We start from the raw sequence: 26,379 nt of genomic DNA, 5'->3' as shown, positions 1-26,379 counted from the left end.
TCTGTGGCCGGCGGCTCTCCGGGCGGTTTTATCCGCAGGCGTACGCTTGGGAACCTTCCCGCTGCTCCAGGTTTTGCTTGGTGTTACGGAGAGGCACCCGCTTGGGTTTGGAGATGCACAGATGTGCATATTTTACTATTTCCGTGCATGAGCTGTGAATACTTGGAATTTAAAAGGGTACTAGAGCAATCATGCCGATTACCATTTCATCGTCCTGTTTCTCATACGATTTTTAATCTAAATGCACGTACATTATTCTACTCCGGCAGTGTTATCCTGAGACACGAGTCTCCCTTTCTTGCTATTGAACTTGCTCTCAGTCAAGCTCACTACATATGAGATCTCTTTTATTCTGCTTTATAGGTACTGAGAGTATAGTGTGGTGGCTATCTGGTAATCAGTACAAGCTTTGGGTAGCCTTTGTCAACCTGAATAACAGAGGGTGAATTATTTTTTTTAACTGTTTGCTGATGGTCAGTTTTTATATTTTGCATGGACTGGGGCTGGTACGACACAATACATTGCTTCAGTGTCAGAAGTGTTAAATGTTTTCATTTTGCAACGAATAAAATCCTATTTGATCAAACTGTAACTGGGTACTAGGGAACAGCTGGTGTTTTTTCTAGCCTGAGAATTCACAGAAACTGAAACATTTGTGCAGTTTAATTTCTGAACAAAAGCCTGTTCCTGTCAAGGCAGTTGCTAGGTCTGTGTAGGTAACTGACTCCTGCATCTTTTGGTGGGAGTTAAGTGCCTTGCGGTTGTTGAGGAGTTGGGCCTTGACAGCTGTCACTTTCTTCTAAATTTTCATTAGCTAACACATCGTTTTACACATTAAAATTCAGACGACTTGACATCACTTTTTTATGTTTCAGCCTAGTTTCTCAGTAGTGTACGATGCTAATTTCTATTGTGGTAATAGTAAGATGCTTTAGCTATCAACGACAGAGAAAACAACGAAGAAGTTGTGTTTGTTATAGCATTTCATACGTTGCAAAATACTTCACTCGTCGCTATGATATAGGGATTTCATTGTGGCTGAAAGAGTCTGTGGGAAGCTGTTCACATCCCTTAAACCTTGCAGACCGTCCACAGGTTGCTAGTGTGCTCCTGGACACCAGGAAGCGATTTTGTGTGTGTGCAAAATCCACTTAGACCCGAATACAGGAGTGGATACAAGGCTGTAGCATTCATGTAGCTGTCGAAAGTTACTGTAGTCCATAATACTAGGAAAAAAGGATCATAATTCTCATCTCTCCCACTTCCTTATTATCCATTTAAGATCTACTTGTCTTATTTCATTTTGGTGATGTGCTTTTTATTATCAATGGTTTTTTGAAGATCTACAACCTGTGCTTGATCTTGTCTTCTGCTTACTAAGGGCTACGTGTTTTTGAAGTTGACAGGAATTGATCAAAAACTACACATAGGGTCAAGCTTATGCTCTATATTAGTATTTCTATTATATATGCATTGCGGTGTAATAAGAATACCATGTGCTCACAGTCAGCACATCAGTTTTTCATGTCTGTAAAAGTTCTGATATGTTGAGAGACCTGTGTTAATCTTTCATTCAGAAGCAGCCAGCATTTTCTTACACCACTTGTGTTTTTGATGCTAATTAATCACCAGTTGTCATAGATGACAGCCATCTTTTTTTTTTTTTTTTTTGCAGTGAGTACTAATTTTCTAATACCAAGTCAGAACAGAGTAGACATGGATTCAATTTTCTACTGTGTTATTTGCTGAGCAGGTTGTGACTGTAATTGCTCAATATATGCTTCAAGCCGACGTTTTAGGGAGCGCGTACAATAACATTGTGAAATTGAGGGCAATCACAAGAAAGAAGAAAGTGCAGAGAGGACATGGAGGCTTTTGAGGCGAAGGCAGGGGTGACGGTGCGCAACCAGATCATGTTGCAGACCTGCAGAAATGAAGATGCAGGGATCAGGAGGACTTAACACCACAGATCTCAAGAAAATTCTGCGGGCACAGTGAGCTGGAGTACTAGGTGGCTTTCTGATGATAAGGTGTAATTCCCCTGCATTATAGTCAAGGGTGGTGCATGCAATTAGTTGCCCATCGGTCATTCTGTTCCAGTTGCTTGTGCTTCTTCTGATAGCGTATCTTCTCTCCTTTCTGGCCTGCCTTCTCTTGACATCGTTAGGTCTTTGTACTTCATTAACCAGCAGTACCTATCTAAGAACATCTGTTCTTTTGGACTTCATCTTTTTTCACCTTCAGCTCATGCTGTATATGCAGATGAGTACACTTTTATTTCTCCACCGAATTTTTTAATGATTTGACACTTGAATTATCTTGCTGTGAAGGTGTTCAAGAGAAGTACTGGCATGTGAGGTGCAAGAAGACTATAGGCCCTCCTTTTGTTAAAAAGAGTTGTTTCTATAAAGAAAGGTGGGAGTAACCTTCTGGAGAAAGAATTAATGAGCAGAGGCTGACTCAGCAGGCATCAGTCTCCTGCTGACTACCAGAACCTGTTAACAGATAGTAGGAAGTCCTATCCAGTCAGCTATGAATGGTAACACACACGTTCACTTGACTCCAAGCATTTTTACTAGTTAAATTCTTATTTATGGCTTAAAGGTGGGAAGGAGTGTGGGTGGGAACTAGTGTGTACATCTGAGACTGTGTCAATTTTAGGACTTAAGACAGATTGCAAAATAACTTAGATACTTCAGCCCCATCTCCCTCTGTTGAATGTAGGTCCTGAAATATTTTTTTTGTCAGAATTGCTACTTAGCTGCCATTTCATTTTACAGGTGCTGAAAGTTTTTTGCAGGTAAAATTCCCTGTGAACCTATAGGTCAACTGCTAGATGACCCAGGCCATGCAGGTGTTATTAGTACTGACAGTAAGCTTTTATGCTAACCCTCTAAATTCTGTCAGATTCTGTCAGGTTTCAGGAACTGACTTATCTATCCTGTTGTGTGTGTATTTTTTTCTTTTTGTTGTTCTTTTTTTTCCACTTTGAAAGTTTAGACATCTCCTGTAAGAGTTTATTGGCATCTGGGAACACTGTGGTCAGACACCTAGTTTAGATTTGAGGAATGCCCTTTAGAAACACCTCTCTTCTGTGATTTTTGTGGCAACACTTAGCATAGCACTACCTGGTTTTATTTATTTATTTTCCATTTGAGTCTTGGAATGTAAAAAGCATTCTAAATCTGAATTGTTTCTGTGATGAAGCTTCACTGTTGTTTTTTTCCATCTTTCTAAAATGTGAACAGGAGGTATGTGCCTAAAATTGGCTGGGACAGAGTATTCAGAATCTGCACCCACTCATTTCTGCCTGAGTGAAGTATTGACCCACTTTGCATTTCAAGCATCCAATCCAACAAATTCTTTTCTTGTGCTAATAATCTCAATGAATAATTGTAATGCCTGTGAGTATCTATACATTTAGACTTCTGTGCAATTGCATCTCTTCGGCATTCAGTTGTGTTGTCATTTGGGCAACCTGACAGTTAGTTTCTACGAATTTGAAAGCTGGATCAGCACTCTTAAGAACAGCTTGCAATAAATCTTCAAGAGCTCCGAGATAAATTTAGTGTTTGGGAGTTTTCTTATTTATAGAACTGCAGCTAAAAAGAATCAAGCAGGTACATTGTTGTTATGCAAACCAGGAAACTGTAATTCAAATTATAAAATGCCAAAATAACTTCTTGAAGTAAACATACCTAAGGATTTTTCTCAAAGTAATGTGGGCTTAGAACTATAATTTTTATTCTGAACAACATAAAGATTGTATTCACGTGATCACACTTACCTTGTTTTCTTTTAGCAGACAAAATTCCTGAATCAAATACAATAGGAAACTTTCTTTTTCCCTAAATGGGTTATTACTATTAGTGTATATTGTCCACCAACTTCTATTACTTAATTTAAATAAAGTAGCTATGTTTCTAGCTTAAACTTAAGCCTTAACATACCCTAGTGCACCTGTTTGGTGAATTACACTACTTATAGTGCACCTTGTGACTGAATTAGTCAAAGTTGGGAGTGAATTTTGGAGTACAGGCCATCTTCTGCAGCAACGTTTGCCCTCAGTTCTTAAATGTACAAATGTAGGGACAGTCAACTTCTGTGTCTCAGTTACCGGTTTAAGATTCCTCACAGTACCAAATTATTTTTTAAGGTACAGTATCTGTGATGTGATTGATAGGGATGCTTTCACACAGTTGTTTTCTTTTGAGCTTGCTCAAATTATCTTTTATTTTATGTTGCTGTTATGCTTAATTGGTTAGATTCTGTCCCTAGCATGGAAGAGTCTGTGTTCTGGATGATGTGAATTTATCCAGAGAAGCATTCAGTTTGAGGAATTTAGATGAAGCTTTTGAAAGACCAAGTTTTTCAGTACCTAGACATGATGAGCATAATTTGAAGTACTACCTGGTTATCTAGTAGCATTGTTTCAGCCCAGCAGTCCCCCGTCTTTCAGAGGAGCCACTATAAGCTGTTTTTCAAAGGATGTGTGGAAGCTAGCAGTGGTCTGGAAATGCCTCAGTGTTACCCACGTTGGGGCTGGGGGATCGTAGGTAAATTTTAATTACTTTATTTTTTGTTGTCTGCTGCAGTAGGACTTTGTGGTAGCCTTGATGTGCACTGAAGTAAAAGAAGGGGGAATGAAAGTCAAATGGAAAAATGATGCAGAGATGTCCTTTGTTTTTCAGAGCGTTCACTATGCCTTCAACTCATTGTCTTGGTAAAGTTGTCTTTAAGGGAAAACAAGTCAAAAACCAAAATGCAAATCATAAACAGACCCTTTCTCACTAACAAACAGTTCCGTGACCAATAACTTTGTTTTTTTTTTTTTTTTTTCTTGAATTTTGTGACCATTAAGGTGCAACAGATGTCAGAAATCTTTCTGTGGATGAGACATGCATAATTCTTCTCTCCTGTGGAACAGGGTTTAAGAAAAGAGGTCCTCCCTGCATGAGATGATACGTTTTGGTCCTTCTACTTGGCTAGCTAATCTCATAACATTTGGAAGAACTTGCATTTTTGTGATGTCTGTTCCTTTGAGGATTACTGAAATTAGTCAAAGGTTTAAAAATATTGGAAACAGATAGTGAAAGAGGTCGCAGGTACAGGTGTGGTCACAAACATACACAATAATCACATAAACCTTGTTTCCAAAAACATTACTTTACCAAAAGGGAAATAGGAGCTTTCTTATTTGCTTTTAAAAATTCTTTTGGACACAAGATACATGAAGAAATCATTATTAAATGATTTAATCTGATTTAAATCATTAAGTCAGAGTTAAATTGTCTTAACAGTAATAATCAAATGTGAAGACTTGTATCTAAAATATGAAATTACAAAAAGAAGGATGCATAATAGTTTCATTTTATGTTAACTTTTAATGTTTTTAAACCCGTAACATGACAATTACTTTGTTTCTTTAGATGGGGTGTAGAAGGCATAACTATCTTGCCATAAAAAATAAAAATAAAATAGCTGGGAAACTGAGGAATAGTTCTCAATTGAGTTGCTCAACATCAAGTACCAGTGGAGCCTGACGGCTCAGTGCTAAGGTCTAGTGCTAGTAGATGTTCCTGTTTAAAATAAAATGAGTCTAATATCTGCGCTCTAGGACTTACAAGGGAACAATGATGGGTTTGGATTTTTGTCTGGCAATCTCTATAGTAATGAGTCAGCCTGGATCAAAATAAGCCTATTATAACTGCTCTTTTTTCTTTGCTTTTTATTACATTATGAAGTCTCTTCCAAGTTTTGGATGATATTTAGTGCATGGTGTTAATTAAACCTGAAGTAAGCTCTTCAACTGTTTTGATTCTTTTGATTAATCCAATCTTTTGGTACAAAGGACAAATGTAAATGTCAAATATTAAATAAAAAACTTTAATGGCCTTAACTCAGACTTTAATTTCTTTCTAATGTACTCTTTGTAGTTACTGACTTATGCTTTTCCAAGTGTGCTAGATGCTATCCATACCAGCGAGTGAGCGCTGTCAGCCTTCTGGCTGCTTTGGAGCTTCTGAGGGGGAGTACAGTTCTAAAAGGGTTGGGCAGCCAGTACCTGAGACTGAACTCCTACTACATGTGATGTGCCTCTCTACTTTACGGAGCAAGCGTGTTTCTTAGTTAACTTCTTTATTTTGATGTTGACTAAACAGACACACCTAGAAGGATGCCTGCTGTTAGTGCTCGCTTCTTTAAAAAAAAAAAAGTGTTACTTTGTAAACTGGAGCATTAAAATAATTGACTTAGGAACATAATATTCAAGAGCATTTTAACATTATGTTCTATTACAGCTTGGCTCTAATTTTGAAGGTCTAATCAGCACTCTTTTTTCAATGTCTTTTCTTCCCACTCTGTCCTTCTCATTTTCTGTCTTGTTTATATCCACATCCTTTCACTGAATGTCCAGTCCTCCAGCAGCCAAATGTTTTTTGTTTTTTGTCCCCTCATTATCTCCTCTCTTTGCTATTCTTCTGCAGTTTTGTCTTGTTGTTATGTTCTAACATACTTTCCTGTTACCTGCATTTCCATTCTGAAATTCTCCCTGTACACCCTCAGTTTCCTTTTGCCTTTTGGTTTTGCAGACACAAAAAAGGAATAATTAAAAAAATAAATGATAGAGACTGATAATTTGTTATTGTGATTTGTTTTGTGATTTTTTATTTATTTTTTTTTGAAAAGCATATGTTCATTTGTATGAGTAAGAGATGTACTTTATCTCTGGATAAAGGGATGCGAATTCAGGCGTTTATATGTTCACCAACTTATGGAACAAAGACTACACAAACCCCTTATTGTCTGTAATATTCAGATAAAAATGAGGTTATCTACTGTTATTTTCTATTTTCATCCTTGTACAGATGGACGCTTTTCTTATTCTCCTAGCTGTGAAATGTGAGAGAGAGGTATCTTCTCTGCTAAGAGATGATGCTTTTCTACCTGAAACCACAAGAAATAGTTAAAACCTAGCTGGAAGCAAAATCACTTTGAAATAGAACTGTGGTAGAAAAATGTTTTTCTGTCTTGATGAAGGCATTGTACTGCTTGAGTAATCAGTGAAGGTTGTGAAAAGCAGCTCTCATTTGACAGGAGGAACAAAAATTTAATTCTGGGATGTAGGTAAGTATGTGTTTCAGGTGATTGTGCTCTTTATGTCCTTACCAACGTCACACAAGCATCCATATCTACTCTCAGTATAGAGGGTAATACCCTTTTAAGAAGCTTGCAACAGACATGTTTTTGATGGCCTTAACTTTTGTGTCAGGTACCCTATGCCATGCTGTGTTAATTTCTCTTCTGGCTACTCCTTTTCACTGAATAGCTATTTTTAGTTCCATCCGTAAGTGTTCAGGGAGGGTCCTTAGGCTGAAGTTACGATGTCCCTCTTGTTTTGTTCTTCTGTTATTTTGGGCACTTCTCTTTCCTTATTCACATAAAGTTCAAGTATCATTTATAAATTAAACATACAGTTTCCAGTGAAACACCTCAGTTTTAAAGGTAACTCCAAATAGCAATGTGAGAAAATGTGCTACACTTATAGGAAATGCCAATACAAAATGAAGAACATGTGAACTTGCTTTTCCTTAAGTAGAAGACTTTTATATCAGTCACCTCTTGCAAAATTTCTGTCCATACAGAGTGTGGAAATTGCTACCTTCTTGTGTACTTACATGAAGGATTCTTTCTCTCTCTGCTTTTTGCCAGCTCTCTGCAAAATTCAATGAGTAAAATCACTCTATTCACACACCAGATTTCTCTATAGTAGCTGGAACAATAAGCTTATCAAGCTCTTTTGTTGGCTTCTGGAGGAGCTGGTATCTGGGACAAGAATCATAAGAGTTTAGGTCTTTTCAGCTGTGAGTCTTTTTAATTAAATCTTTCCTCCCATTTGTACTTGTTTAACTCTTGTAGTTTCACACTCAGAGCCACAGGTTCAGAGGCTGATCTAATTGCCAGCTGCTGCAGGTCCTGTGTCTTCAGCTCTGGTTGCCCAGTCCTGCTGCTCTCACCAGTATGAGCAGTAGTGGTTGTCTGATACTACAGCTGTCCTGTTTGGGAAGTTGAAATGGAAGAAAAGGAAGTCTGCAAAGTGAAAAGGGTTCTGTTGGTTTAGCTTGGTGGCTCAGCCTGTGGGCTCTTGAGGAGTGCACTGATGGCTCAGGAGAGAAAATGCGCGTGGCCAGAGAGTGAGGGCAAAGAGGAGCGCAGATGCCTTCCTCTGCAGCAGCAAGCTGTGGTGGGCATAAGTGATCTCTGTATCACTCCCTGAGTTTAAGTAACTGCTCAGTCCCGTGTACCACAAGCTTATGTGCTTAAGTTAGCTTCATATTGCTGTTGACTTTTAAAGGTGCAATTCCTCATAGGTGAGGAGAATGTCACGGATCCCAGCCTAGTCCCGTCTGTGAAGGAGCAGCAGAGGGAACTGAAGAAGACGGCCTAATGAACTAGGAGGAAATGGACCATGTGAATAATGCTGAAGGGGATGGGATACAAAGATTAATGCTGCATTACCAACACATTATTTTTCTTTTCTATTTGTTTCTAATAATATTGTTCTCTACAGTTATGTGGAATCTGTGCTTTTTTATTTTTTCTTTATAAGAAAGGTACTGGTTCTTGTGGTTGCTGAGAGGCAAATAGAGGAACATATAACTTCTCATCTAAAGAAATGTGCATGTTTTGCAGTGTCTGACTCAGACTTTTAGTACTTGATCTTACCAATACTGCTTGGGTATAGATTTGCCAGGGAGTTAAAGGTGTCTTTAGCACTTATATTATCACGGGCTGCTGTACCACAAACTCCTTCATCAAGATTGCGTTGCAGTACAATTTGGTGAGCATTGCATCTCTGTTGACATTTATATGAGTAGAAGAGTAAACTGGTGATTGTGGAAGATTCTCTGGTCAGATATCTATCTCAAAGAAATTTGGAATGATCCTTTAAGGTCCTTAAGTTCTTTTCTGCACTTCCTAAGTATTTTAAAGATTCTTTTCCTTACTGTTCTAATCAGAACAAAGTAGAGATGCCCAGGAATACACAAGCTGAGGACAAGGACACAGTTTGCAGATGCAGAAATCCCTCTGGGTCTGCCATCATGAAGCATCATCCATAACTGCTCTGAGGATGAACTCTGTTCAGGACTAACCTTGTAGAGGATGTAGGCTGCAACTTACTGAGTGTCTTGTTAAGACATGTACTTTTGCATGATCTAGAGCCCCCAGGAAAAAAAAATAAAAATAAAAAATTAGATTGCAGAGCTCCTCCTAAGTGTGCCTTAGTTCAGAATAATGCCTGTAGATAACAACGCCTGTAGTCTAAGATGTGTAAATATGTTGAAGCTATTGGGAGACGAAGGCTTAATGTAGACTTACCAATATGGAACAAAGGAGAGATGCACAAGGAGAAGACTAAATTACTGGAGCATCAGATTAAACCTAGATTGCTTATCCTGTGAGGCAAGAATACCTGAAAGAAAAAGATAGCAGGGATGAAAAAGGAACAAAGGTAAATAAGAAACTCAAGATATTTTCCTCCGTGTTTTCCTATGGTAATAGAGGAAAGATTAGAAGAATGAAGTTGTCAGAAATGAAGATCCACTTAACATTTGCTTAAACACCGAAGAACTTAAGAGTCAGGAGAGGAAATAAAAGCACCCAGTAGGTAGGATATTGAAATGGTGTTCCATTATCTGGCTTCTGTTCCTGCTTGTGCAACTGTTGTCCTGCTGCATTGCTCACATGTATTATTCTGTGCTTGTGTTTTCCCCTTCCTTTATCTGTCTTGTTTATCTGCATGAAGACTGCAGACTCCTCTGGTTCTTACAGGTCTCATTTGGTTTAGGAGCTCTCACAGCAGGGCCTTGAGCTTATATGGCCCTTTGGCTTCCTGCTCTTTCTTTGTACTGCCTCAGTGCCTGACAGTGCTATTAGTCCCACTAATTGTTTCCATGTGTTTTTTTTTTTTTTCAATTGGACTTTTTTTCTCCCTTCTCCCCTTCTCAGTGTGGCCCTTCAGAGTATTGAGAAGTCTCAAGGCTGCAGCACAGGCCATGTGAGCATACCCTGTTCCCACAGGGAGCTCTGCTGTAGCCACAGAGGCCCTGATTTACAAGAGTAAGGCCTTCACTCGTAACCAGGCAGAGCTAGTCTAACATTAAATTAGCAGCAATCAAATCATCAGGAAGCTTTAATTGGACAATCACTGTCAGAGGTGGGAAGTTACGTGCTGTGTCAGAAACAAACAAAAACATACATGAGTGATTTGCATGCATTGTTTTCTAAATAAAAAGCATTGGAGAATGAGATTAATAATGCTTTGGCTGTTATTAAAAATAGCTCTGCAACCCAAAAACTTAGCATGTCTTCTAAAATTACCCAGATCTCAGCTTCTAGAGATGAAGTGATTCTTACTTGCCTAAACCATTGCAGTTTTGACGGTAGAAGTATCTGATGAGAAATGATGGACTAACTGCAGTTAAAGGTACAACTCAGTTATGTTCCCTTAAAAATTACCTTTACTACCAACTGAAAGTTCTCAGTCATTAGTACAGTAATACTTACTTAAATATGCAATAACAACATCTTGATTCTCTAGCTTTCTTGTAAAACATAGTCCTCTAGTCTTTTGTTTGAAAACCTAACCCAGAGGACAGCTTATGGATGCAGCAGTTAGTGTCCTGTGTAGGCTAGCGAGGACACGCTGAGTAGATTGCCTATGACAGTTTACAGGAAGGAGATATTTGAGGCGCAAATGACAATTTTTGGAAATACACTAGTTTTGTTTATATGCTGCAGTTACCTTGTTTGAACCAGATGGTTATTTTAATAAATTGATCCATATAATTTAATTATTAGAGCTCATGATTTCTGATGACTTCTTTTAATACTGTTATTTTTCCTTTTTACTTCCATCTTTTTCTTGTGAAAATATTTAGTCATTAACTTACATTTTTATTACACAGAGCCCTATATTCGTAATTTTTCTTTTTTTCATGCATATGCTTTGCATAATGTAAAAATGGCTTTATTTTTGTGTTCATATATGTAACTTATAGGTTAAATAACTGACGGAAAAGTACATTCTGATTATGTAAGCTGATATTTATTTAGCTGTCCCCATTATCTCAGGCCTACTTTGTTTGTGGGCACGATATGATAAGTGTCAGCTTTAAGTCTCTGCAGCCAATGCACTTGTCCTCCCAGAGGCCAAACAGAAGTATCTAACATCCCCTTATTTCAGGGACTCTTTTCAGTTCAGTATTGACACAGTTTTCAGCTGCTCTTGAAAGCTAGTGTGAGAAAGATTTTTTACATTACATACTTTGGTGAAGAGTCCATAAAGACTTGAGCATTCAAGTAACTTTTTGATGGAACAAATCAGGAGTAATCCATGAGACAAATCTCGAAGGTACAACTATATACGTATTTCAGCTTTTTTTTCCCAGTAGCATTGCATATGAATCTGGACTTGAATAATCTAATTTTCAGCCATAAGTTCTGGTGTTACACTGAGAAGTACAAAAGAAAAAGATCCAATAATACGATTAACAGTAGTTGGGTCACTCATACTTTGGCTTATGTCTTCATATGTGTTTCCATGTGTCCTTAGAATGCAAGGTATGCTATGTTAAATTCCTTCCTAATGCTATGATGATGGGCAGATGTGGGTGAATCATAGAATATCCCGAGTTGGAAGGGACCCACAAGGATCATTGAGTCCAACTCCTGGCTCCACACAGGTCTACCCAAAAATTCAGACCATATGACTAAGTGCACAGTCCTAACACTTCTTAAACTCCGACAGGCTTGGTGCCATGATTACGTCCCTGGGGAGTCTGTTCCGGTGTGTGACAACCCTCTCAGTGAAGAACTTCTTCCTAATATCCAACCTGAACCTCCCCTGTCGCAGCTTGACACCATTCCCGTGGGTCCTATCACTGGTCACTAAAGAGAATAGATTGGTGCCTGCCCCTCCACTCCCCTTGTGAGGAAGCTGTAGACCACGATGAGGTCTCCTGTCAGTCTCCTCTTTTCCAGGCTGAACAGGCCCAGTGACCTCAGCCGCTCCTCATACGTCTTCCCCTCTAGGCCCTTCAACATCTTCGTAGCCCTTCTCTGGACACTCTCCAATAGTTTCACATCCTTTTTGTACTGTGGCACCCAGAACTGCACTCAGCACTCGAGCTGAGGCCGCACCAGCGCAGAGTAGAGCGGGACAATCACTTCCCCCGACCAGCTAGCAATGCCGTGCTTGATGCACCCCAGGATACGGTTGGCCCTCCTGGCTGTCAGGGCACACTGCTGGCTCATATTCAGCTTGCTGTCAACCAAAACCTCCAGATCCCTCTCTGCGGGACTCCTCTCCAGCGTCTTGTTGCCCCGTCTGTACGTGTAGCCAGGGTTGCTCTTTCCCAGGGGCAGGACACAGCACTTGATCTGATAGTGTAAAATTTACAGCCATCGTTTTTGGAAGGTAGTGATTGACAGCAACCTGCAAGTTAAAGCAGACTATAAATCTGTTATTCTTTTGTTGTTGAAAAGCACAGATTCTTTAAACCTTTAAGTTTAATAAATTGAAATGTTTTGCTAAAGCCGCCTGCAGTGTTTTTGTGATGAGTTGACTTTGAACTATACTTACTTGGCTGACCTGCTTGATATTTTGGTTGTCTCTGTAAGCTCCTACAAGCTATCTCTGGCTTGACTGTAGAGAACAAACCGATAAATCATTTCTGGAAAACATAGGCCATCAAGATCAATGACACTTATTCTGTCCTCCCTCTTCGTTGTTCTCTTTTGCATTGACCAGTAGTGGTTGCAAGCTCAAGACCATCCATATAAAATTAAATCACTGCACAGGAATGCAAATGAAGTAGTATTTCATTTTCAGAAGCAGTGTTAAGAATGTTTAATACTTCTGGTTATAAAGTGGGCATTGCTATCGGCTAAAGCTAGATATTGCTTTAGAATTGAGTAAGTCCATGATAATAGAGTGTTACACCTGCGTTACTACGTTTTCCTGGAGATGAACTACTAAATTAGATGAACTATTAAAATAAATTAAAAAAAAAGACTATTCCCGGAACTTTCAGAAGAATATTTGGCCAAAGTGTGGACTGGGAATAGATGGGCATTTAGTCATCACCAATAAATTCCTTTAACTTTGTTTATGTCATGTTACCATTTGTGTTCAACTGTAATTAAGTCCTAGGTATTTTGAGGCTTTTTCTGATTCAAAAAACCAAACAAACAAAAAAATGGAAGCATTTGAATTTAAGACATTGTTAATAATAGCTATTCTCCTGTAAAAGTGCTTGAATGTTTTTTCCATAACTACTTTTACAGTGTTTTTGTTTAATATTTGAGCATATAAAAATTGCCATATTATTACAGAAAATGGGATCTGATAATAACAAGGGCCATTATAATAATCAAAATGTCCTTTTAGCATCTTTTTGCTATATTCTTATTGGAACACTCAGTTTGTTTCTTTTAGTGTTTTGGAACATCAAAATAATTGCGTGACCCAGGCTCATTTAAAGTGTTTCCAAATTTCAGTAGTACTTCATTATAGTGCTTAAATCCAAATCTGGTAATAGTAATAGGCCTATTGATTGATGCAACATTGAAGAACGTAGACTTTGTTTAGATGCCTGGTAAAATTCATCAGTTTCTTACAGAGAGCTCTGCAAGTTTTAGACAATCCATAATTCTTTTCTCAGTTGAATTCAGAATTATTTATTGATGTATATCAGTAATATTGATTTATATATATATATATATATATTTGTGGGAAAAAGAAACGCTATATGTGCTTCCTACCAGATGGTTGATTTTTGCATTTAAGCCAGTATTTGAGCGTTATTTTTATATTTTATACAATATTTTTTTATTTTATATTTTTTTTATTTTATATTTTATACAAAAGCTGTTCAAATAGTGATATTCAAGTTGAAAGGGAAGCTGTGTGAGTTTTATGGAATGTGTTTTAAGAGTATGAGATTACTGTGATTTATACAAAATGAACCACAAGTTTCTGCAAGCAATTATAAACCTTTCAAGTATGGTGTTTTGTGTTTTTTTTTGTTTGTTTGTTGTTGGTTGCTTTTTTTTTTTTTTAAGCATAGCCTTTTAACATAGGAAATGAGATTTGCAAAAGAAAAACAAACAAGACATTTATCTAAATAAGAAATGAAGAGGACAGAACCCAGTTATATGCCACTACAGTTCAGGGACAGGTACAGCCCCTGCCTTTAGCAGAGCCTGCATCAGCCCTACAGCTGTGTAGGTGAATGTTTGGAAATGTGCAGTTGGCATTGGACCATCTCCTCCGTTAAATGTGTGCCTGGCTGTAATCCACTGTATCCAACATCTATTGTATATCGTCAACACAGTTAGATATTTTCCTGTGCAGGGTACAGGAAACACACTGTTCTTTCACTTCAGTTAATCAATTCTCTTTTGCTGAAGAGAGTGGTTGTTTTCTGGGGCCATGTTCTCTGGGCACGATTGTAGGGCATCCAGCCTGAGAGGAGGAAGTGTCTGAGGCATGTCCTCCAGTGCCTCTTTCTATGCAGAAGCTGTGTGGGGATCTGGTCTTCTCATGCATGGTGCTTCAGAGGAAGAGACTTTGTAATAGGAGGAGTCTGCAAGGCACGGGAGTATGGTAAGAGGCTTGTCTCTTCTGATAGTGATCAGATCTCTCTCTGATTTGTAACACCACCTGTGTAAATGCAATTGTGTGCTGGTTAGAGTTATTTTCTGGCACTGTGATTCCAGTAGCAAAACCTGGGTGGGGAAAAAAACAAAACAAAACAAAATAACAGCAGCAAAAAAAAAACAGTCAACAGTTTTATTACTGGTTACAAGGTGATGTAACTATGTTTTTGCATAGGGAATTGTTTGGGTGTAGAAATAACTTGATTAACACACTGTCCTGATAAAAGAGCTCAAAATGAATCTTTGACATTACATCCTCCAGGATTAGAATAAAGTACAGTATTTTTTAAATAAAGCTAAACGTTCTGTGGATAACAGGATTATTCTTAATATAACTACTGAGTTATGTCTGCCAGTTTCTGTGTTTCTATGCCTTTAAGGAATTCAGTGGTATTTTTTTGCTGGGTATATTTCAAGATGTGCAAAAGGAAGGTAATAGGCTATCCTTCCTATATGTAGTTTAATCCATATCAGCTGAAAAACTCCATTATCTTTATATTGTATTTTCATCTGCTGGCTGCAACAAGGGAAAGGTACTGTACAGTGCTAGAAATAGTCCAGACACATTGCAAATGAGAACTCCTGGTAGATGAGGTAAGCAAATAAATGCATAGAGGGGATCTGAGAAGAATGGTTGGAGCATGTTTTTTCAGAAGGTAAGCTGGGTACTTCTTTGCAAGCATAGATTTTATTTACCATTGTAGATTCTACTGAGCAGACAGTTAGACAGCTCGCTGTTTGTCTTCAGTAGGCTCCATATTCTCCAGGATTTAATCCTCAGACATGCCAGGTATATTTTTATTCAAACCTTGACGCTAAAGGGTCCTGCTTCTCAGGGGAGACACAGGCAGTAGTGTGAGGATTGTTCCATGAGCTTGGGCCGTTCGCACAGACAGAGGCAATGCCTGTACCTTCTCCGGGCTCAGACAGAACAATGAATCTGGTAGTTCTAGCAGCAAACAGCTTGGGAGCCCCAGAAGGTGGCTGGAGACGTGTGGCCCATAGTAGCTCTGTGATAACCTTTCCTTCTCCTGGTTGTGCACTTCTCACATCTGATTCTTCATTGTTCATGTTGTACTTGAAACCGTAATACTTCTAGCCTGCAATGCTTAGGTCAAAATTGACACCTATGTCTTTTTTTCCTGTGTGTGCCTGATATTCAGTTTGTTTTTTAGTTTGACTATTATGGGTTATTCGTTCTCAGAGGTTTCTCTGCTTTGAGCAGCAGAAGTGTCTATTTTAATTTAACTTGAAATGAAGAGATTATCTGTGAAGGCAAAGCATGTTGGAAATCTGTCTGAATTTTGAAAACAATATTAAGAAAAATAAATTAAAAAAAATCACTCAGGCAGCTTCTCTGTCTTCTTCCTCACAAATGGGGGAAGTTATACAAGTAATTTTGACTTAACTGATGGATGTTAAAAATGCACATGGAAGTAATCACAGGCAGATTTTACTTCCAAGTGGACTAGAATCACTGATGTGTCTTTCCAGTTGGGCCTGAAGTCAAATATAGGTACACCAATATCATAACAGTTGCCAGTATCATGTGCTAGCATGTAATAGATGTTAGTACATGAAATGATAGAAGACACCCTAGAGTATAGTTTGTTTGTTTGTTTAAAAAAAAAAGGTAAATATTGATTATTTTTTTTTTGTTATCATAGTTATTTAGGTACTTATTGTTGTATTATAAATTCATGTATTTATTATCAAACTTTATTATTATATCTGTGTGCTGATGGCTTCTGTATGGCAAAAGATTACTGTATTCTTGCATTTAAAGAAAACAAATCTTTTCATTCTGATTTCATTGTGGGTTTTGCAATTTTTTTCACCAGAAAGTACAAATGTGTATTTAATTAAACAAAAACTTCAACTACACCAAACTGAATACATTTTAAATTACTACTAATGTAAAAGTGTGTTGCTTAGAAATTATAGTAGCAAAGAAGGAGATTTTTATATTTGCGATGAGCACAGAGTATGAGCTGTGTAGAACCAAACCGAACAAGGTTGTGTGTTCCCAAAGGCATTTGAGAGCTATCGGGTATCCGCTTGCAAATAGTCTTCAGTGGCTTTGCTGATTACTCTGGTAAGATATTGTGTATCTTGTGTTACCTGAAGAAGGCAAATCAGAGTAGCCTTTCCTGTAGCAGGGAAAAAGGATACAAGTAGCTTTAAATCATTCAAGTAAATGTTTATATGTGAAATATCCTTTTGTATTTTAACATGCTGTATTAAAACTATTCTGATCATTACTCCTTAGTTTTATTTAAGGAGTTCTAGCCACACTTGCAGTATATAAATTCTACAGATATAAAAGAACCCTTTGTATTTTGCTGTGGTGAAAATGAATATCCCGATTTTTCTATGGCAACAAATTCTGACCTTTCTAGTTCAGAAACCTCTGTTGTATTGTTGCATAATAAACATTTAGTTCTATTTTAAAATCTGATTACAAAATTGGTATGAAGTCTTATTAGACCAAGTCAGCTTCTCACAGGTAAATAATAGGAAATTAAGATGCATATCTGCATAGATATTAATCTTTTCAAAATGCATGAATAAAACTTGTGATTAGACTATTACCAACAATTATTTAGCTGCTTTACTAGAGAAAAATCTGTAAATGACATAATTTAAATTCTGAGCATCTGTTAACTTCATTACTTGAGTAAATATAGGGTTAACTTTGACAGCTAAACTCAGGATAATTAAATCTGTGTTAGAACTTCCCTATTTAGTCCTCTGGTAAGTACTGCCCTCAATTTTGTATGACTGGAATTGCTGGCTATTATTTGAACTTCTCTATGAATAGTTTAATTTTTTTTTTTTTTGGTCAAGATTAAAAAAAATCATTTTTTGTAATCATTTTAATACATAGAACTAATACAGAATATTTAATAACTTTGGCTACATAACTGGAAAGTAAAATTTATTTAAACATCATCTCATGTTTATCTTTCTATACAGCTTGAGTAAATGTGATGTTGTTGTAAAACAATGTTTCTTGTATCCTTTTTCCATGGGAGAAATAATATTGATTTGCCTTTTACAGATAAAGCAAGATATACTGTCTCTTGTTCCAAAAGCTATCAGAACAGTGTCTGCTAGTGGACACCTGATAGCTGTGAATATTTATTTTTCTGCCATCATGGGCTCATCTGTCTGCTGCTTCATGATGTCCATTATCCGATGGTTTATATACTGTGTGTTACTTGTATGGGCTGGTGAAAGTGTGGAAGACATTCAAGTGGCAGTTTGCAGAGGCAAACTTCATATTCTGGAATGATCAGGCCAAGGCTTCACTGAAAATATGGCTTTCATGTCTGAATGAGATTTTGTGTGTGTGACACTAACTTTGGCTTTACTGCATGTCTAAGGGATTAATGTTGGGCACACAGTAGGCATGGTCAGAGAACACCAACTCTATAAGACCTCTGAGGAGGTACGAATCTCCACAACTGTTTACATCTAAGGATTCTATTATATGGACAGAAGATCCCATAGTGGTCTTACAAAACCAATATTCTAAATTCTTTTTGAGTCATTACTGTTTAAGTGTGAGACTTTAAACATGTTAAGTGTGTTTCATATGTCTTTAAAAATGATGAACTTTTATACTTGAAAGGTCTCTAACTTTGAGAAGCTCAAGCTAATCTATATGAATCCAATCCTATTCAGAAACCTGAAATCCAATGTCACTATCACCTCTCTCTTCCTGCAGCTGGGGCTGCTTGCCACAATTTTGTATGCAGTCAAGATACAAATTTTGTTCATAATAATCTAAAGCTCTTAGGTACTTTTATCCTGTAACTTCATGCAGTCTAACACTGTCTATTCCCAGCTGTTATTTTATTATACTTCAGAGCATTCTGCCCCAGGTATCCTGTTTGTGTATGAAAGCACCATCCAAAGCCTTAACTAGGAAAGCAAAGAACCTGTTTACCCAGGGTTTGTGTTTTTATGTTGATTTTTTTATTTTTGTTATTACTATTTTTTTATTTAATTTTAGAGCACTCCATCTTTTCTAGAAGATCAGAAACTGTCTTTCTTAAAAAACAAAAAAAAAAAAGCACAGATCAAAGCTTACTTCTTAAATTTAAGATATGGTTAGAAGAAATAACAACAGAATCCTTCTGTTGTTCACTTGCTCAGAGACTGTGATATCCTGTGCTCAGTGTCCTGTTCAGCCTGCAGGGATTAGACATACCTCCCACCTCCTTGCAGAGCAATGTCAGCAGGCTGTAGTATGGTTATTTAGGCAGCTACCTTAAAAAAGCAACCTTGCATTCTGGTCACTTCCCCATGATTGGCTTTGTTTGATTCTGAAGTGTTTGGATAAAAAAAAAAGTGCGTTCCTAAAGTGTATCAGATTACAGAGGTTCACTTACAGTTTCTGTACCTGGGGTACTGTCAGGTCAAACAGATGGTGTCAATATAATGGAGACTGTCAAGATGCGATTTTAGTTTGGGGTAACTAAATTTCCCTGAACTCTCAAGTTAAGATACTGAAATCTTTTATTGGCCCATGGTGTCCCCAGTGCAGTCATGCATAAGCCTGCAAGCCTTAAAATTATTGTTTGAAATCTGGTAATAAAAACTTTAAATGATTGAACTGAAAATTAAAAAGATTCACTCGCTCTCTTTTGTAATAAGCCATGCTCAAAAAAAATCTATTAGATTAAAATCATCCATTTGATTGTGCTTATACTTCAGAATTAAATTTATTGTAAGGACCCTGATTAAATAAAGTAGGTATGTCAGTGGGTAGAAACATTATTTCTAATTCTAAATTTATGGCCAGTGTATGATTCTGGTATCTTAGTTTAATGAGTAATTTCAGAACAGTTCATGTAGTAAAGCCACTACCTAAATACTGCTATGCAAGTGATTTGATTTCAAGTTCAGTCCAAACCATGAGTTGGGTCACAGCCTCAAAATGGTCCAAAAGGTCTGAAATTGTATGCTGAAATTTGTACTTTGGTATTTTAATAATACTAGGATTTCTTTTTTTTAGTCTTGCAAAATCACAGAACCCCAGAATGGCTGAAGTTGGAAGAGGCTTCTGGAGGCCATCTGGTCCAACCCCTCTGCTCATGCAGGACCACCCAAAACAGGTTGCCCAGGACCATGTCTGGGTGGCTTTTGAAGATCTCCAAGGAGGGAGACTCCACAATGTCTCTGGGCAACCTGGGGCAGTGTTTGGTCACTTGCACAGTAAGGAAGTGCTTCTCGATGTTTAGATGGAACCTCTTGCTTTCCAGATTGTACCCATTGCCTCTTGTGCTGTCACTGGGCACCACTGGAAAGAGTCTGACTCTGTCTTTACATTTCCCCTTCATGTATTTATAGACATTGGTGAGATCATCTCTGAGCCTCTTTTTCTTCAGGCTGAACAGACACAGCTTCCTTAGCCTCTCACAGGGGATGTGCTCCAGTTTCTTGATCATTTTGATAGCCCTCTGCTGGCCCCTTTCCAGTAGCTCTACGTCTCTTGTATTTGGGGCCCAGAACTGGACACACCACTTCAGATGCTGTCTCACCAATGCTGAGTAGAGGGGAAGGATCACCTTTTGTGACCTGCTGGCAATACTTTGCCTGATGCAGCCAAGCATACTGTTAGCTTTCTTAACAGCAAGGGCGCGTTACTGACTCATGTTCCTCTTGGTGTCTACTGGGGCTTTTTCTACAGAGCTGCTTTCCAGCTGGGCGGCCCCCAGCATGTGCTGGTGCCTGGAGTTGTTCCTTCCAAGCTGCAGGACTCTGCGCTTCTCCTTGTTGAACTTCCATGAGGTTCTTGTCAGCCCACCTCTGCAGCCTGTTGAGGTCCCTCTGGATGGCTATGCAGCCCCCTCGTGAGTTAGCTGCTCCCCCCAGTTTTTTAGTCATCTGCAAATTTACTGAGGGTGCACTCTATGCCATTGTCCAGATCATTAATGAAGGTGTTAAACAAGACTGGACCCAGGATTGGCCCCTGGGGTACTCCACTTGTTACTGGCGTCTAAGTAGGCTTTGCACCACTGAAAACTTGCCCTCTGGGCCCAGCTGTTCAGCCAGTTTTCAGTCTACCTCACTGTCTTCTCATCCAGTCCATACTTCAACAGCTTCTCTATGAGGATCTTATGGGGTTCAGTGCCAAAGACCTTAATGAAGTCCAGGAAGACAATATCTACTACTCCCCTCCTCATCCATCAGGCTGATGATTTCATTATAGAATATTATCAGGTTGGTCAAGCATGACTTCCCCTTGGTGCATCCATGCTGACTGCTTCTGATGGTTTTCTTCTCCTTCATGTGCCTGGAAATGTTTTCCAGGATTAGCTACTCCATCACCTTCCAAGGGATTGAGGTGAGGCTGACTGGTCTGTAGTTACCTGGATCCTTCTCCTTGCCCTTCTTGAAGATAGGAATGACATTTGCTTTCCTCCTGTCTTCAGGCACCTCTGCCAGGTTTTTTTTTTGTTTGTTTGTTTGTTTGTTTTTTTCATCTCCTTCATTCATGTGTGACATCAGGCTTAGAAATCATCCTTATGCCTGCTGGTAAATTATTTGGATAAACAAACATTTGATGGCTGCTTGTGTGTCTGCTATGCTAAGACAAATGGGTAGGCAAAGCTGGATGGCCAAGTTGAGTGCAGGATCTGGGATTCTGTTATGTGCGCCCAGAGCTCACCCCATAATTTTGAGTGTGCTTTCCTTCTCTTTTTCTGGATGGGTGACTGCAAAACAGTTTCCAGTGGGAAATTCCTCTAGTGGTATGTGCTATTAATGTACTTGCAGTAATTTCCTCAGGAAACTGTTGTTTGGAAAAGAGTGGAAGAGCTCTGCTCACTATTGCTGGTGTTCAGCTTTGGGTGCTATAGTTTTTCATACGGTTAGTAGCTTTAAAAAACGCAAATTTTTTAAAAAAAAAGGTAGGAAAATGATTTTAAGCAAAATTTCTAATGTTAACAGATGACACGTAAATGTCATAAATGTCCTGGTATCACTTTTTCTTCACTCCAGTACTGCTATCTACAGAGGACATTGTCTGAGTAAAGTATCAGGCCTTTCTAATGTGACTAGTCATCACGGTTTTTTTTTGTTTTTTTTTTTTACACAGCTAGCAAAATTTTGACAAGCTTTTAAAGTGATGAAATATGAAGTGGAAAAAATTTAGCTTATTCATTTTGAATGTCAATATTTCATGTATATGAAGAACCATTTTGTTATGTGCAAATGTTTTTAACTTGTTTACATGGAAAATTCATGGACTATGCACATTTGTAACTCGAAGATACATCACAGCCTGTAATATCAAATTTGTGTTTTTTGTGTTTTAAGTAATTTTACAGCAAATAAGTCTTCTACAAACAGAAGGAATTATGCTTTTATGTTTTAGGTGGAATTTGGATTTTGTATTATGAATACGTTAATGAATATATGAATTACTATTTACCTCAGTTGTCCGGTCATTACAGTTCTAATGAATACATTCACTTGAATAAATGCAAAACACTGGAATATCTATTTCACTTTTTTTCCACATATACCCATAATGATGATAATAAAAGAGTATATTCAGTATTTCCAGCTCTGCATGTTTTGCCCCGGTATGTATGTATTTTTTTCTGCATTAGAACAAGAAATCCTATTCCTCTAACAAATTTGTTATTGTGTTTAAGCCCTGTATTTGTTATCTATTTCAGATTGCTTTGAGATATTTCACTGATCGTTTTCTGAGTTAGCCTGACACTTTCTTTCTTAGGAAAATTACACACTGTGAAATTAAGCAATGCTGAAACTCTTGGTGTTAGAAAATAGTCTTTACATAGGCTATGAATTTATTTTGGATGTGGCTGAGCTTTTCAGAAGTTGACTTTTCTCTTCCTTTTTCTTCTGTTGTTAACAGCATTTTCACTGTTGACCTAAATGAGAATTTCACTGGACCTCTAAAACAATGACTCGATCACAAGTATATTCAGTTTGTGTTGCCACTAGGCACTTAGTGATTTTCTACAAAACCGTAATCTTATTATTTAGTTGTATACGCTGTATGTGTACAATAGACAAAAGTGTAGAAAGTAGTAGACAGCCATGTGAAACGGGGGAGACTGGAGCACAGCAACAGTCTATCAAGCTTGTAGCTCTTAGAAGTTCTGTCCAAATGGATTGGACATTACCTTCTGTGAGGCTGTGCTGCCTTTGAGGGAACAAAACCCAGCACCCAACTTACAGGTAATAATGGAGTAAAGAAAGTAGGGGTACCTGGGTTGTTGCTTCTGCCCTATAGGTAGGCTTGTTCTTTGCTGGTTGTAACACAGCTTCTGGCTATGGATGGAATGGGTGTGTTCCTTGCAAGGAATTTTAGGTAGTACTTTCACCAACTTTTAGATAAAACATCAGGTTGCCCAACTTTGGATTTAGGTGCTTCTTCTGCTAGAAAATTTAAGAGTAACTATGTTGAAAACTGGGACTTTAAGTAGTGTGAAATTGGGACTCCTAATTCCTAGACCAAGTTTATTACTATCATATTTCTGATATTGTGCATAGGTATTATGAGACACTTACTGGATAAAATACAAAATCTCGTCCTACATAGTAATTTTCTTTAAGCACTGATGTATTGACCAGTTTAGTTCCCCTAAACTGTGAAAATAAGAACCAGAAAACAAAACAAAACAAACCACAACCCACAATATGAGAACTGATAAATGGCAACATGTATGTCTGATAAGTTTTTCTTCTTTTAATTTATCAGCAGCATATCTAATGTGTGATCTAGTTTTGAAACATATACTTACATTTTTAAACTTTACTGAGATAAGTGATACAGCTTAAAAAAAAAAAAAACACATCAAAAACATAAAAGCACGTGACAGGGGTTGTTGGTTGCTGCATACATTATGAAAATATGTATTGTCCAAGTTATCCAGAAATAGCTGTTAGCAATCTGCAAAATGTTTGTATAGATAAATTCTAAAAAAGACATAAAGGTTTTTTTGGATAGGCTTCTGGAAGGAAAGAAATGCTTAAATTTTTTTCAGTCACACAACAGTGACCTGATTATCAAGGCATTTTAAGCAGACACATGGCTTTATAATTATTTACTTCTGATGCATCAAAACTACCTAAGCTTAAGTCCTTTTCTGAGTCATTTATTTATTGATTTTCTCCAATACAACCTTTTCCTTCTAATCTCCAACTATAAGCCCTTAATAATCATTACCGTATACTGGGTCTGGCTGGGATGGAGTCGATTTTCTTCACAGCAGTCCATATGGTGCTGTGTTTTAGATTTGTGACTAAAACTGTATCAGTAACACCCCACAAATGTTTTAGCTGTTGCTGAACAGTGCTTGCACAGTGTCGAGTACTTCTCTGTTTCTTGCTCTGCCCCCTCAGTGAGCAAGCTGGGATGGGCAAGAGACTGGGAAATGACACTGCCAGAACAGCTGACCTGAGCTGACCAAGCAGATATTCTACACTGTATTGTAATGTTAAACAGTAAAAAACGGGATTATTTTGTTTCAAACTAGTCATTGCTTGGGCATTGCCTGGGCATCAGTCTGCTTGTGGGAGGTGGTGAGTGATTGCCTTTGCAGGTGCTCACCCAGGGAGGGGATGAGCCCAGCCATTTTCATAATATCTCAGTGGGATCAAAATACCTATTTGGGTTGTTTAGTCTGGAGAAGAGGAGTCTCAGGAGAGACCTTATTGCTCTCTACAACTACCCAAAAGGAAGTTGTGGGGAGCTGGGGGTCAACCTCACAGATAACCAGTCATAGGACTAGAGGGAATGGCCTCAAGTTGCGCCAGGAGAGGTTCAGGTTGGAAATTAGGAGAAATTTCTTCTCGGAAAGAGCAGTCAGGCATTGGAATGGGTTGCCCAGGGAGGTGGTGGAGTCCCCGTCCCTGGGGGTGTTTAAGGAAAGGTTGGACGTGGTACTTAGGGACATGGTGTAGTGGGTGATATTGTTGGTAGGGGGACAGTTGGACCATCTGATCTTGGAGGTCTTTACCAACCTTAATAATTCTATGATTCACTTATTATGTATTTATGTTTTTCTTTCTTAATTTACTAAGTTTTCTCCATCTTTACCCACAATTTTTTTCTGCTTTTGCTCTTCCTGTTCTCTGCCCCATTCTGCAGGGGGCAGGAGTGAGTGACCAGCTGATGGGTGCTTAGCAGCCATGAAAATACCGACCTTTAATTTCCAGTATAACCCTCCCTCAAAAAAAAAAAAGTCTATTCCAGGTATGTAGAAACTGTCAGTGAAACTTGAACTGGAAATAAGATGCGATTTTTTTTAACAGTTACAGTAATGAATCACTGAACACTGAGGAATGAATGGCTTCACCTTAGACCTTGAAAATGAGAAAAGATTACTTCAGCTGATCAGAAGAAGATCAGCTATAACTTGTTGAGCTAGGCTTTAGGAAAGACAGGAATGCACAGTCAGTGTTGTTTTAGGGCTGTAATTTAAGGAAATCAGTTTAGGTTGTAATACTCTTTCTTAGCCCTTGTCCTTTTGATTTACATCCTACAAACCTTTCAGAAGACCAGTAGTTTTCATTTTCTCTTGGTTGAACTGTGAAGTGCTTTGTCTTCAGGATAGAATTACACTTGAGAGAAACCTTACAGTGTTTCTACTTCAATATGAACTACCTTTGCTTGATAAATCCTTGCTGAGTCCAGATAATGATATAGGAAGAATGGTTCCACAACTGTGAGATTGTTATGCAGAGATAGAGGACTGCTGAAAGAACTGGTAGCTATCACAGAAAATTGTTGTGATTTGAAAAGCAAGGGAGGAAAAGCGATACTGCTGACCTGCTTGGCATATGTAAGAGATAGCATGTCTTTACCTTTTGTTCTACTGCCATGAAGTAGTTAATGTTTTAGAGTAAGTTAGTACTGGTGACCTCCCTTTTGACAGCATTCTTGTCTGAAACGATTGAAAGGAAGAAAGGAAAACTTTCATCAATAAAACCAAAGAGCAAAGGTGTTTGAAGCTATGTTGTGAATTCAAAGTGATATAATGAATTAGGGACAAAGATATTTGAAATATCGAGAATAAGATGTGAGGAAGAAGCCCTCAAAGGGAAAAATACAACAAGAGATTCAGGTAGATATTAGAAAAGAATAATTCAATTGGAAGGGACCTTCAAAGCTAATGTAGTCCAACTGCCTGACCTCTTCAGGGTTAAGCAAAAGTTAAATCATTTTATTGAGGGCATTGTCCAAATGTCTCTTGAACACTGACAGGCATGAGGCATCAACCACCTCTCTAGGAAGCCTGTTCCAGTGTCTGACCATCCTTGTGGTAAAGAAATTTTTCATAAAGTCGAGTCTGAACCTCTCCCAGTACAGCTTTGTGCTGTTCCTGTGTGTTCTGTCATCAGTTACCAAGGAGAATACACCGGCACCTCCCTCTCCGCTTCCTCTCAGGAAGGTGCAGAGAGCAGTGAGGTCACCTCTCAGCCTCCTTTTCTCTAGACCAGACAACCTAAGTATCCTCAGCTTCTCCTCACAGGACATGCCTTCCAGCCCTTTTACCAGCTTTGTTTCTCTCCTCTGGATTCTTTCAAGTACCTGCATGAAATATGCAAGGTGAGACTGAAGCAACGCTAAATATAACAGGAGAATCACTGCTCTTGACAAGCTGGCTG

The 26,379-nt window shown here is 38.2% G+C and overlaps 1 protein-coding gene across 7 annotated transcripts in view; it reads left to right on the top strand.

Annotated features, from left to right (window-relative positions):
• Positions 1–26,379, top strand: part of LOC310895626 (uncharacterized protein C8orf34 homolog) — a 237,785-nt gene that overhangs the window by 1,719 nt on the left and 209,687 nt on the right. The gene's annotated exons all lie outside the window — the stretch shown is intronic.

Source organism: Anser anser (assembly GCF_964211835.1).
Source record: "Anser anser genome assembly, chromosome: 2".
Taxonomy (NCBI): domain Eukaryota; kingdom Metazoa; phylum Chordata; class Aves; order Anseriformes; family Anatidae; genus Anser; species Anser anser.
Note: the sequence above shows the minus strand (reverse complement) of the source record. Positions and strands in the feature narration are given on the sequence as shown.